General features: G+C 33.7%; 1 protein-coding gene and 1 non-coding gene across 3 annotated transcripts in view; both read right to left on the bottom strand.

Moving 5' to 3' along the window:
- Ifi44l (interferon induced protein 44 like) overlaps positions 1-12,639 on the bottom strand; it is a 32,077-nt gene extending 19,438 nt beyond the window's left edge. The window contains exon 1 of one of the 2 annotated variants that reach the window (XM_046443202.2): positions 12,487-12,639. The gene's annotated coding sequence lies outside the window, so the exon portion shown is untranslated. Of the gene's footprint in view, positions 1-12,407 lie in introns of both variants that reach the window. The other variant, XM_046443201.2, reaches the window with a different exon arrangement.
- On the bottom strand, positions 797-919 carry LOC124092015 (U6atac minor spliceosomal RNA). The gene has a single exon (XR_006851489.1). It is a non-coding gene; the product is annotated as a U6atac minor spliceosomal RNA (small nuclear RNA).
- Positions 12,640-12,960: the final 321 nt, after the last annotated feature.

Here is a 12,960-nt window from a genome sequence, read left to right as displayed (position 1 = left end):
TTGGAAATGAAATATATTAACATTTTAACATCAGTTGATGAGTAAACTGAAAACTGGATAAATAATTTAAAAAATAGTCAATTAGAATAGAGGTCTACAAACTTCTTTGTTTATTTCTTCTTTTTAGATATACTTGACAGTGGAATAGATTTGACATACTATACATACATGGAGTATAACTTCCTGTCCTTGTGATTCTATATCATGTGGAGTTACTCTGGTCGTGTATTCATATATGAACACAGGAAAGTTATGTCTGATTCATTCTACTGTCTTTTCTATTCCTATCTGCCCTTCCTTCCCCTTTGTCTAATCCAATGAATTTCTATTCTTCCCCCATATCGTGTGTGAGCATCCGCACATCAGAGGGAACATTTTCTTTTACTTAGCATGATAATCTTCTTTTCCATCCATTTACTGACAAATGCCATAATTTTATTCCTCTTTATGGAATAAAATCCCTCTTTATTCTATTGTGTATATATACCCTGTTTTCTTTATCCACCTGTTGAAGGGCACCTAGGTTGATTCCACAGCTTAGCTGGTGTGAATTGAATTGCTACAAACATCGATGTGGCCACATGACTAGAGTATGCTAATTTTAAGTTATTTGGGTCTAGGCAGAGGAGTGGGATAACTGGGTCAAATAAACATATTTTGATGGGGCTGGGATTGTAGCTCAGTAGTAAAGACTTGCCTGGCACATGTGAGACACTGGACTCAATCCTCAGCACCACATAAAAATGAATAAATAAAAATAAAGGTATTGTGTCCATCTACAACTAAAAATATTTTTTAAAAATGTTTTGATGCCATGAAGTTGGCAGCAATGCCTTAAATGTTTGCATTTTTTCATCTCCAAGGGCCTCTTCCATCCTTGTCAGTGGGAATGCTAACCTTATCTCCTTTCATACAACACTACAAACTTCTTCTTAATAAACTAGGTAGCAAATATTTTAGGCTTTATGAGTCATATAGTCCTGGCACTACTCAAAATTGCCATTGTACAATAGAAGCAATCACAATTTGTGCTAAAATTTGGATGTGATTTGTCTCAAGGTTTATGTACTGGAAGTTTCATCCTCAGTGTGGTGATGTTGGCAAATGGAACCTTCAAGAGGTGGGGCCTAGTGAGATATTGATAGGTCAGTTGGGAGCATGTCCTCATAAAAGAACGACCTTGGCTAGTTCTAATGAAAGGGTTGTTATAAGAGCCTGAGCTGGCCCCATTCAGTTCTTTTGACTTCCTGTTAGCAATGTGTTTTTTTTCTTCACACATATGCTCTCACAATGTTCAGTCCATGTGAGGTGGATGTGATGCAGCCAAGAAGTCCCTCACCAGAGCCAAGTCAATGCCAGCATCATACACTTAAACTTCTAGAAGAGTGAGCTAAATTAGCCACCTTTCTTTATAAAGTTAACCTGTCTCTAGCATTTTATTATAGTAACAAAAACGGATTAATACAATTTTTTTTAAAAGAATGATCATGTTCCAATAAAATTTTCACTACAAAAACAGATGGCTAGTCAGGTGTGGTGGTGCACACCATAATCTCAGTGGCTCAGGAGACTGAGGCAGGAGGGTTGCAAGTAACTTAGCCTCAGTAACTTAGTGAGACCCTATACTCTCAAAATGAAAAAGGGGCTGAGAATGTGACTCAGTAGTTAAGTACCTCTCAATTCAATTCCTGATATTAAAAAAAAAAAAGATAAACACATGCCAAAGTTTATCAACCCATGAATTAGAAGATAAAACTGAAGAATTTATACAGAAAATAGCTCACAAATAAAAAATAAAATATGGAAATAGTTAACAAATATAGAAGTCCCACAGTAGCATACTAAACTATTAACAGTCATTTAAATGAAAAAAAAAAGGTAGAAAAAGGATAAACTGTAAAAATGCCTGTATTCAAAAGAATTAGAGAGCTCACAAGAGAGGGAGGAATTATGTGACAGGCTAAGACTTGGGAAAGTTAATAGAGGTAAGATGGGCATTTGAGAGAACATTTTCCTGAGGTGTGGCTGTTAGCTTTAGAAAAGTCACTTGAGAAATTAAGCAAAGCTTCTGCTAGACTTATAAGCTAAGAGGGGGGAAAAAAAAACTTCTTTGGTGTGCAGCAAGGAGGGTGTCTTAGAAACCTTTCACAGCCCAGGTTGTGGATTAGAATTCTGAAGAGCCCTAAGGAAGATGTAAGGGTGTACTATAAACATACAGATTTGATCATTCAGCAATCTCAGTCCTTGTTTGGATTAAGGTGAACAAGAATTTAGACTGTCAATAATTTTTGTTGCAAAATCAAAATGAATTTTACCTGGATGAAGAGAACATGTTTCTATCTTTACATTATTTCTATATTTTTCAAAACTCAATGCCTCACACTTGATCATAAACAAATTGAGAAACAGAGAACATAGTAGAAAATCAAGAGAAAAAAAATGAACAATAAAAACAAACCCAGACTGATAATAGAGTTAACCACAAAGATTTAAAAACTACTAGAGTTGGGTAAAATAGAAGCATCCTTCCCATTCATCTGTGGTAAGAAGAGTCAAGGCTGAAAAAATAAAAGTAGAAACTATATTCCAAGGAGAGGAAGAAAAGGAAGAGCTCTGGGAATTAAGAAAGAGGTGATAGGAAAAAGAAGCACATAGAAGCAGAATGACAATTCAGAGAAAAGTACAAAATTGTCCACAACTCTGACTCCAGGGGAAAAGGAACCCAATGCTTTAATCACAAGATTCTCTTTGTGGTGTTGTCGTTACCATGGTTTCTTTTATTTGAGTAGTACTGGGAATTGAGCCCTCCAGAGAATTCTGCTCATTAAGAAGACCCTTACTTAAAAGTAGAAGAGATATTCATTCCAACAGATGTGCAAATCTTAGTAGAGAGACACAAGAAATATGAAAAACAAAACAACATGACTTCTCCAAAGGTTCATAACTCTTCAGTAACTGAACCCAAAGACATTCAAAGTGAATAAAATTCCAAAGAATTCAAAAGATTGATTTCTAATATGATTTCAAAGAGGATACATATAAACAGCTGAATGAATTAAGACACATAATACAGGATATAAAAGATCATTTCAACAAAAAGAGGTAGAGATTCTAAAACAGAACCAAAAAGAAATCTTGGGAATGAAAAACTCAATAAGCCAAACAAAAACTCCAGTGAAATTTCAAAAATAGACTAGATGAAGTGGAAGAAAGAATAGCAGGGATTCTGGACAAGATCAATGAATTATCACATTCTGACAGTAATAAAGAAAAAAAATTATGAACAGAACATACAAGATTTATGGGACAATTAAGAGACCAAACCTATGAATAATCAGGTTAGAGAAAGGGGCTGAGGTATAGGCCAAAGGCAAAGAAAACATAATCAGTGAACTCATAAAAAAATTTCCCAAATCTTGGAGAAGATATAGACATCCAGGTACAGGAGGCATTTAGAAACCCAAAACAGAGATAGCCAGAAAAGTATCTCCTCATGTATTAGTCAAACTAACAAAGTATAGAACAAAGAAAGAATATTGAAAGTTACAAAAGAGAAACACTAAGTTGCTCATAAAGGTAAACAATCTTCTTAGAATAAAATCTAAAGAACAAAAAAGTATGTAATAATGTTTCTCAAGCCATGAAAATTTAAAAAAAAACTGCTAGATTACTATCTATAGTAAATTTGTTTTTCAGAATCAAAGGTGAAACAAAAGACTCCAAGGAAATGCAGAAACCAAAGGAATTTGTGAGCAATAAGCCAGTATTGCAGAAGATACTTAAAAAGAATCCTATACACAGAAGACAAAGCAAGACAAACACAATTGTGAGAGCACAGGAAAGAATAAATCTTACTAGAAGAGTATATGAACAAATGAGAATTAAGATGGATTCCAGCATGAATAATTCAGTAAAACATTAAACCTTTAAGATGATCAAGGGAAAAGGAAACTAACATAGATCATTCAAAACAATCAGGAAAAAAAAGAAGACAAAAACAATATTTATCTTTACTTTTCAATAATATCCCTATATGTAAATAATCTGAATTCTTACCTAAAAGATGCAGACTGACTGATTGGATCTAAAAAACAAGAATCCAACTGTTTGCTGTCTGCAAGAAACTCACCTCAGCAAAGAATAAAGAGACTGAAAGTAAAATGATGAAGAACTATATGCCAATCAAATGGAATCCAAAATCAAGCAGAAGTAGCAGTATTCATATCAGAAAAATATAAATTTCAAATAAAAATTGGTCAGAAAAGACAAAGAAAGTGAATACAACACATACTGATAAAGGGAAGAACCTATCAAGAAGATATAATGATTGCAAATATATAGGCACCAAACTCCAGAGTACCCAATTTTACAAAATAAATGCCACAGAACATCAAGGCATAGACAGGCCCAGCAACACAAAAATAGTGGTGACTCAGTACTCCATTTTCACAAATAGATAGATCTTCCAGACCGCCTCCCCCCTTGCCCCCCCAAAAAAGTCAACAAAGAAATTTCAAAATAAATTATACTCTAGATGAAATGGACTTAATAGTCATCTATAAAGAATATTTGGTTCAATGGCTGAAGAATACACATCCTTTTCATCAGCACACAAAACTTCTTCTAAAATACGTTTCATTTTAGGCAATAAGGCAAACATTAACAAATATAAAAAAAATTTTTTGAAATAATTTCTTAAATTTTTCAAACCATAATGGAATAAAACCAAAAATGCATAGCAAGAGAAGATGAATAAAAGACACAAACACATAAATATTGAACAATACACTTTTGAATGACCAGTAAGTCAACTGAAAAAATCAGAGGGTATTGAAGAATTCCCAAAATAAAATGAAAATGGGAACACACCCTACCAGGACCTATTGGACACAGCAAAAGCAGTTATAACACGGAAGTTTACAGATGTAAGTCCTACATTATATAAAGAGAGAAATCTCAAATAAATAACATAAAATGCATCTTAAAATCTAACAAAAGCAAGAACAAAACAAATTCAAAAATCAGCAGAATGAAGGAAATAATGAAGAGCAGAGCAGAAATGAATGAAACAGATTAAAGCAACTGTGCAAAAGATCAACAAAACAAAGAGTTGGTTCTTCAAAATATAAACACTCTTAGCTAAACTGAGAGAGAGAGAGAGAGAGAGAGAGAGAGAGAGAGAGAGAGAGAGAAAAGATCAAAAAAATAAATAAACAAAATTTGAGGTAAAAGGGGAACACAACAACAAATACCACTGAAGTCCTGAGAAACATTAAGGAATACTTTGAAAATTTACATGACAACATATTGGAAAATCCAGAAGAAACAGAAAAATTTCTAGACATATATGTCTAGAATTAAACCAACAGGATATAAATAACTTAAATAGACCAGTAACAAGTAATGAGATTGAAACAGTAATAAAAAGCTCCCAAAGAAAAGCCAAGGACCAGTGTGGATTCACTGCTGATTTTGACCAGATATTTAAAGAACTAATAATCAAATCTCCTCAAAGTATCCCATAAAATAGAAAGAGAGGAAAATTTTCCAAACTCATTCTATGAAGTCAGTATTATCTGTTACCAAAATATGATAAGAACATAATAATAAGATAATGCTAGAAACTAATGTCTTATTTGCAAAAATCCTCAAAAAATACTTGCAAATTAAATTCAAAATCATATTAAAAAGTATAGCATGATTAAGTTGGTTTCATTTAAGGGATTCAAGTGGGGTTCAACAGACACAAATCAATAGAGGAGAATCAATAATAAAAACCAAATGGTCATCTCAAAAAAAGCAGAAAAAACAGACCTTCAATAAAATCCGAATCCCTTTAGGGGTTTTTATCCTTTAGGATAAAAATCCTGAAAAAACTAGAAGGATCATACCTCAACATAATAAAGGCAATACATGAAAAACCAATAGGCAACATCATACTGCATGGGGATCACTGAAAATATTTCTTCTAAAATCAAGAACAAAACAAGGATATTTCCTATCACTGCTCTCATTAGCTTTAGTACTAGAAATTTTGGCCAGAACAATTCAGCAGGAGAAAGAAATAAAATGGATACAAAAGGAAAAGTAGAAGATCCAAGTAGTGCTGCTTGCAGATAAGACTCCATATCTAAAAAACCAAAGAGTTCACCACAATTCTCTTGGAACTGAAAAACAATTTCAGCAAAGGTACTGGACATAAAAATCAATGTACAAAAATAAGTAACTTTTCTACATATCAATAAAAAAGAACGCTCTAGAAAGAAATTAGGAAAATAATCCCATTTAAAATACCCTAAAAAAAAAATAGGAATAAACCTAAGTAAGGAAGTGAAAGACCTCTACAAGGAAAATTTTAAAACTTCGGAGAAAGAAATTAAAGAAGACACTAGAAGATAGAAAGAAGTATAAATGTCCAATAATTATATGAAAAAAATGTTCAAAACCTTTATCCATCAAGGAAATGCAAATCAAAACCACATCGAGAATCCAGCTCACTCCAGTAAGAATGACAATTATCAAGAAAATTAAAAAATAAGAAGTGCTAGTAAATATGTATAAAAACAACAACAACAAGATGAACATTTATACACTGTTGATTGGAATGTAAATAAGTACAGCCACTATGGAAATCAGCATGAAGATTCCTTAGAAAGCTAAAAAATTTTACTACCATATGATCCAGCTCTACCACCCCTGAGTATATATGCCTGAAGTAATCAAACCCAACTAGGTATAGAGGATCACACCACATGTTTCTTCTAGTAGTTTCTGAGTTTCAGGTCTTATGTTAAAGTCTTTGATCCACTGATCCATATACAATAGATGTATCTTCATATCCATGTTTATCAAAGCACTGTTTATAATAGCCAAGCTATGGAATTAGCCTAGATGCCCACCAACAGATAAATGAATAAAGCATATGTGCTATATGTACATAATAATGCATTATTCAGCTATAAAGAAGGATTATATCATGTCATTTGCAGGAAAATGGATGGAACTGGAGGTCATCATGTAAAGTAAAACAAGCTAGACTCAGAAATTTAAGTATTACATGTTTTTTTTCTCATGTGTAATCTAAATTTTTTAAAAGATAATATGAAAATAGAAAAACTATTCAGGAAGGGGAAAGGTATCTGGTCAAGAGGGAAGGGGATAAGAGAGGGTAATAGGGAAAATGGATATGATTTAAGTATGTTATATGAATATAAGAAAATATCACAAAGAAACCCATTAATTTCCTCAGTCTATACCAAAGGACTTAAAACCAGCCACGTCAATGTTTATAGCAGTTCAATTCACAATACTAAACTGTGGAAACAGCCTAGATGCCCTTTAATAGATGAGTGGATAAAGAAACTGTGGTATATATACACAATGGAATATTACTTAGCCTTAAATAAGAATGAAATAATGACATTTACAGGTAAATGGAAAGAGTTAGAGAATATCATGCTAAGCGAAGTAAGCCAATCTCAAAAAAAAAAAACAAAGGCCAAATGTTTTCTCTGATAAGTGGATGTTGATCCAAAATGGGTGGGGGAGGGCAAGGGAAGAATGGAAGAATTTAGGATTGAGCAGAGGGGAGGAAGAGGAGGGGAGGGTGTGTGTGGTGGGGGAAGATGATGGATTGAGATGGACATTATTACCCCTATATATAGGTATGATTGCATGAATAGTGTGACTCTACATTATATATGACCAGAGAAATGAAAAGTTATGCTCTACTTGTATAAAACATAAAATAAAATCATTTTTTTAAAAGAAACCCATTAATTTGTACAATTAATACTTGGTAATAATTATAATTTAAAAGTTACTATAGTTGGTGTGTTCAAATAATTTTAAGTAAAGATTGTATGATTGACAGTAAAATTTTAAAATAAGAATAAGAAAAGAAATTCTGAATTTAAAAATATACAAATTAATAATTAACATAATTCATTTAACTGTAAATATATATATATATATTTCATATATTTTCTAAACTGAAGCACTGAGGCCAAAAGACAATGAAAGAGGAAACAAACAAACAAACAAAAAACTAAAGCATATAGCAAAATTGGTTAGGTTATATAAAGCCAGAGAACCAGAAAAAAACAAAGCCAGCATACAGCAAATATGAACATGGTGCTATGATCCCCCCAAAGCAATCAAATCTCAAAATAGTCAAAGCACTAAAGTTTGAATAAGAATATAAGCTAGATATCATAATTATATAGCTACTCATACATTAAAAAATAAAATACACTTTTAAATAATCCATTAGTGAGACAGATCTTAATGAAATTAAAACGATAAAAATATCCTTGTCAAAATTTATGGAATGGAGCTAGAATATGATATAAAGTTATATGTCTTTAAACAGATGAAAAGAAGAAAGAAGAAAGGATGAAAACAAATGACACAAGCTTTTACTTCAAAAACTCAGAAAAAAGATACCAGTTGACCCAAACAAATGGGGATAATTAGCAGCTATTATAGATCCAATTCACCCCATGGCACAAGACTGCTGAATAAAGGGTGCTACAGTTTCAATGAATGCTAAAAAAAAAACATGTGTTGAAAATTCCATCCTCAATGCAACAGTATAGGGAGGTGGGCCTAGTGAGGGATTTTAGGCCATGAATGTATTAATGCTGATTATAAAAGGACTGTAGGCCCAGGGTTCACTCTCTTGCTCTGTCTCATAAATGTCTCTTATCTTTCCACCTTCTACCATGGGATGACATGATGAGAAGGCCCTTGCCAGATGCAGACTCCATGACCTTGGACTTTCTAGCTTCCACAACTGTAAGAAATAAATACCTGTTCTTTATAAATTACCCAGCCCCTGGTATTCTGGTTTTTTGGTTCTTTTGTTTTGGTTTGTTTTTTTTGGTACCAGGAACTGAATCCAAGAGCACTGAGTCACATCCCCATCCCTTTTTTAAATTTTCATTTAGAGGCAGGGCCTCATTGAGTTGCTCAGGGCCTTGCTAAATTGCTGAGGCTGGCTTTGAATTCTCAGTCCTCCTGCCTCAGTCTTCTGAGCTGCTAGGATTAAAGGCTTACACCACTGTGCCCAGCTGGTATCATGTTTCGATAGCACAAAACAGACTAAAACACAAGGCCAATATGTTAAAATGACCCCTATTTCTTGTACCAACACAGTTTTACATAAAACGTTTTAAGTACCATTTACATTACTAAAAAAATAAATAAATCTAGTAATATGTCTAACTAAAGGAATGTTTCAAACATGTATAAGGCCTGTACACAGAAAACTATAAAATATTACTAAGCAAAATCAGATTTATAGCTTAAATAAATGAAGGCCTTATAATGTGTTCATGTACTAATAGATTCAATGTTAAACTCTTAATGAGATTTTGTGGACAGTTATAAGGTAATTCTAAAATTTCTATGGAAATGGTACTTTGATTTCATGTTGCATGTTGCCTCTCGGCTTCACTCAGTGGAGGGGGGCAGGGATGCAGAGTCAAGACACAGACACCAGGAGCTGGGTGAAAGTAGGCAAGTGGGGAGCTGCCAGCAAGCTCGTTTATTACAGAAGAGCTTATAGTTTATATAGGGCATGTTTACCAATCATAATTGTATAAGCCAGCAGTACAATATCTTGAAGCCAATCATCATCAAGATCAAAACTAACTGTACTATGGGAAGTAGGGGAGCCTGCCAAGCGGTCTGAGAAGGCAAGAAGGGTCACTACTGGGTGTACAGGTCCCTTCACTCATCACCTTAAGCCATGGTGGGTTAGATCATCAAGTCTCTGCCTTCGGTTTCCCTGGCAACCAATTGTGAGGAAGTGGTTTTACTTCAGCTGCTAAGCCAGAGCAGAGCACTCCTTCCTGCAGTTATGTCTGCTAGGCCTGTATGTGCATAGGCTTTCCTCACACACTTGAGCTGCTCACAGCCACTGGTTATGAGCCGAGAGTTGTTTCTCCCACATTTCCTCCCTTTTTACTAATTTTGAACCAGAGATTACTTTTGGAAAGTCTTGATTGATGTGTTCCCTGCAGCTTCTTACATATGTTAAACTAAACCCATTCCATAGCAGCCATCCGTGCTGCAGGTCGACTCTTACCCACAACTTCAACCTTGCAAAGGAACCAGCTAGCCATTCCAAACATCCTGACCCCTGGAGACTGCATAATCCATGTATTTCTACATTTGTGATGAATTGCTATGCAACATAGAATACTAATACAAGAAGATAGAATGAGATAACTAATTAAAGGCCTTTTTCCAGGGAAGAGGTTTCTAAACAAGAACAACCCAAAATCTAGGTTAGCAAATGGAAGGAAATAATAAAGATCAGAGAATAAACAAGTGGCATAGAGATTTAAAAAATGATTTTAAAAAATATAAAAAAAAATGTGTTTTTTTAAAAGACAAAGCTGGCAAAACTTTAGAGGCTGAGGGGGAAAAAAAAGACAAGACTCAAATAAATTAAATCAGAATTAAAAGAGAAAACTACGACCAATACCACAGAAATACATAGAATCAGTTTTTAAAACTTATATATCAACAAATTAAATAACATAGGAGAAATGAATAAATTTCTAAAAATGTATAATCTACAGAGTCGTGAGGAAATAGAAAATATGAATAGTCAAAAACAAGAAAGTAGATTGAATCAGTAATAAAAATAGAAAAGTCTTCCAACAAAGAAAAGACTAATACTAGATTGTTTCTTAACTGTTTTCTACAAACATTTAAGGAAAAAAGAATACCAAGTTTTCTCAGAATCTTCCAAAAAATTGAAATGCGGGGAATACTTCTAAATTCATTTTAGAAGTTAAGTATTGTCCTGATACCAAAGTTAGATAAGACCATTAAGTGAAAGAACAGGCCTATATTCTGAATGAACTTATATGCAAAAAGCCTCAACAAAATACTAGCAAGTTCAATTTAAATCATATAACAAGATCATTCCTAATGATAAAGTGGGATTTGTTAAGAGGAAATAGAAGAAAAGACCCTAAAATTCATGTAGAAACACACTAGACCCCAAATAGCTACAGCAATCTTGAGCAAAAAGAATAAAGCTGCAATTTCACACTGTCAGCTTAGAGCCTTCTTGAAAATGATGTAATATTCTACAAACTTCATCTTCAAATTTAGTGCAAACTCATTCAAGTGCCCAAGAACATTCTTTCTATTATCTCTAATAAGATAATCCTGAATTTCACATATTTCACAGGAAAAAAATAGCTACTTCTAATAGTTTAAATAATCTAAAATTATAATAAAATATTACAGTGACACAAAAATAAACAGCCTTGTCACTGATCAATTTCATAGCCAGGGGCCCCTGGGAAACAAAGCTAAAGGAGTCTCATAAACAGAGGCATTAATTATAGTGATGTGCAACTCCAGACAAGCAAGAATGGGACAAGCAGGAAAGGGAGGAGGAGCCAAGTCCAGTCAACATAACTGATTAGTCTTTTTTCTTTCTTTTTTGGTTGTTATTGTTTGGTTGTTTTTTTTAACTGGGGATTTCATCCAGGGATGCTTTACCACTGAGCCACATCCCCTGTCCTTTTTTTTATTTTTTATTTTGACACATCTTTATTCTATAAACATTATACATTAAAAAAATCTCTTCAAGGAAATAAGGAAACCATAAACAACACAGTAGAAAAAGCAGTCAAAGTAGATGAAAAGGAAATTCACAGATGAAGTCACCCAAACAATCTTTCTTAAAATATGAAACTGTAAACAACTATAAACAGGGTATCACTCCACATCAAAACAGAAGTCCAGAAATACTAACTGTTGATCAAGATATGAAGAGTCCAGAATGTTAACACTGTCCTGATAAACATATGCAGTTTGAGAGAAATATATTCATACCATTATTGGTCATAATGACATTTGAAAGTGGGACATATGAATTTTGACACATTTACACAGTGAAAGTAACAGCAAAGTGATTGAACTAGCACTATTCCTGTCAGCATAAATGAAGCTTGAATAGTTAATTTTGAATAAAAAAAAATTGATAATGAGAAACAATATAATACAATTTTTATAAAATATTAGCATACTAAGTAATACTAGACACACACAAACACACACACACACACACAGCAAAAGCATAAAAATAAGCATGACAATAATTTACACCAAAATTTAGATAATGTTTCTCTCTAGGAAGGAAGGGAAGAGGAGATATAGTACAAGGAAGATTCAGAGATTACTTCAACTTTATATGTAACAGTTTTTCTAAGGAAAAAAAATCTATTCTAATAAAGCAAATCATATTTAAAATCCGATAGAAACGTATGAAGAATATACAAGCGTTTATTTTTTCTTCTCTATAGTTGTCAGTGTGTAAATTTTCATGAAAATAAAAGAGCAAATGAAAGAGAAAATCCAATCGTTAGAAGCAATTTTACCTTGATATCTTCTCAAGGTAAAGCAAGCAGGCTGTTTTCTTCACACAGCTAAGAAACCAAATGGCTGGAAGCCTCTTACCTGATGCTGAGAGTTGGATCAGCTCAGGATTAAATGGAAGATTGATTATTTTGTCTGAGTTATGGAGCAGCCACTGGGTGGAGACAAGAAAAGAAACCGAAACTCAAAGCAGCAAACATTCAGCGTCAGCATGCCAAGTGCCAGTAAGTTTCTTTTTCCTCAAGAGGAAAAAGATACAGTTAGGAAATGTAGAGGCTCTGTGCTTGAGATTGGAGTCTCTGATAAACTTCATAATTGTGGCATGCTTGGTGACTAGGAAGTTTCTTGCAAAGACACAGAATGCCTGGCTGCTAGGAAATTTCTGTGCAAAGACACGGAATGCCAGACTGCTGGGAAACTCCTGTGATAAGACACAGGATTCCTGGCTGCTGTAGCAATATCCTTCATGAGAAAACTCTGTGTGGAGTCTTATCAGTTTTGATATCATCTCAGGCACAGAGCTCCTGAGGATATAAGGACTTGTAGGTATTCTGA

This window comes from Marmota monax, unplaced genomic scaffold (genome assembly GCF_021218885.2).
Source record: "Marmota monax isolate L192 unplaced genomic scaffold, Marmota_monax_Labrador192_F-V1.1 WCK01_AAM20220418_F8-fsc00046, whole genome shotgun sequence".
NCBI lineage: Eukaryota > Metazoa > Chordata > Mammalia > Rodentia > Sciuridae > Marmota > Marmota monax.
This window is presented reverse-complemented; position numbering and strand designations above follow the sequence as displayed.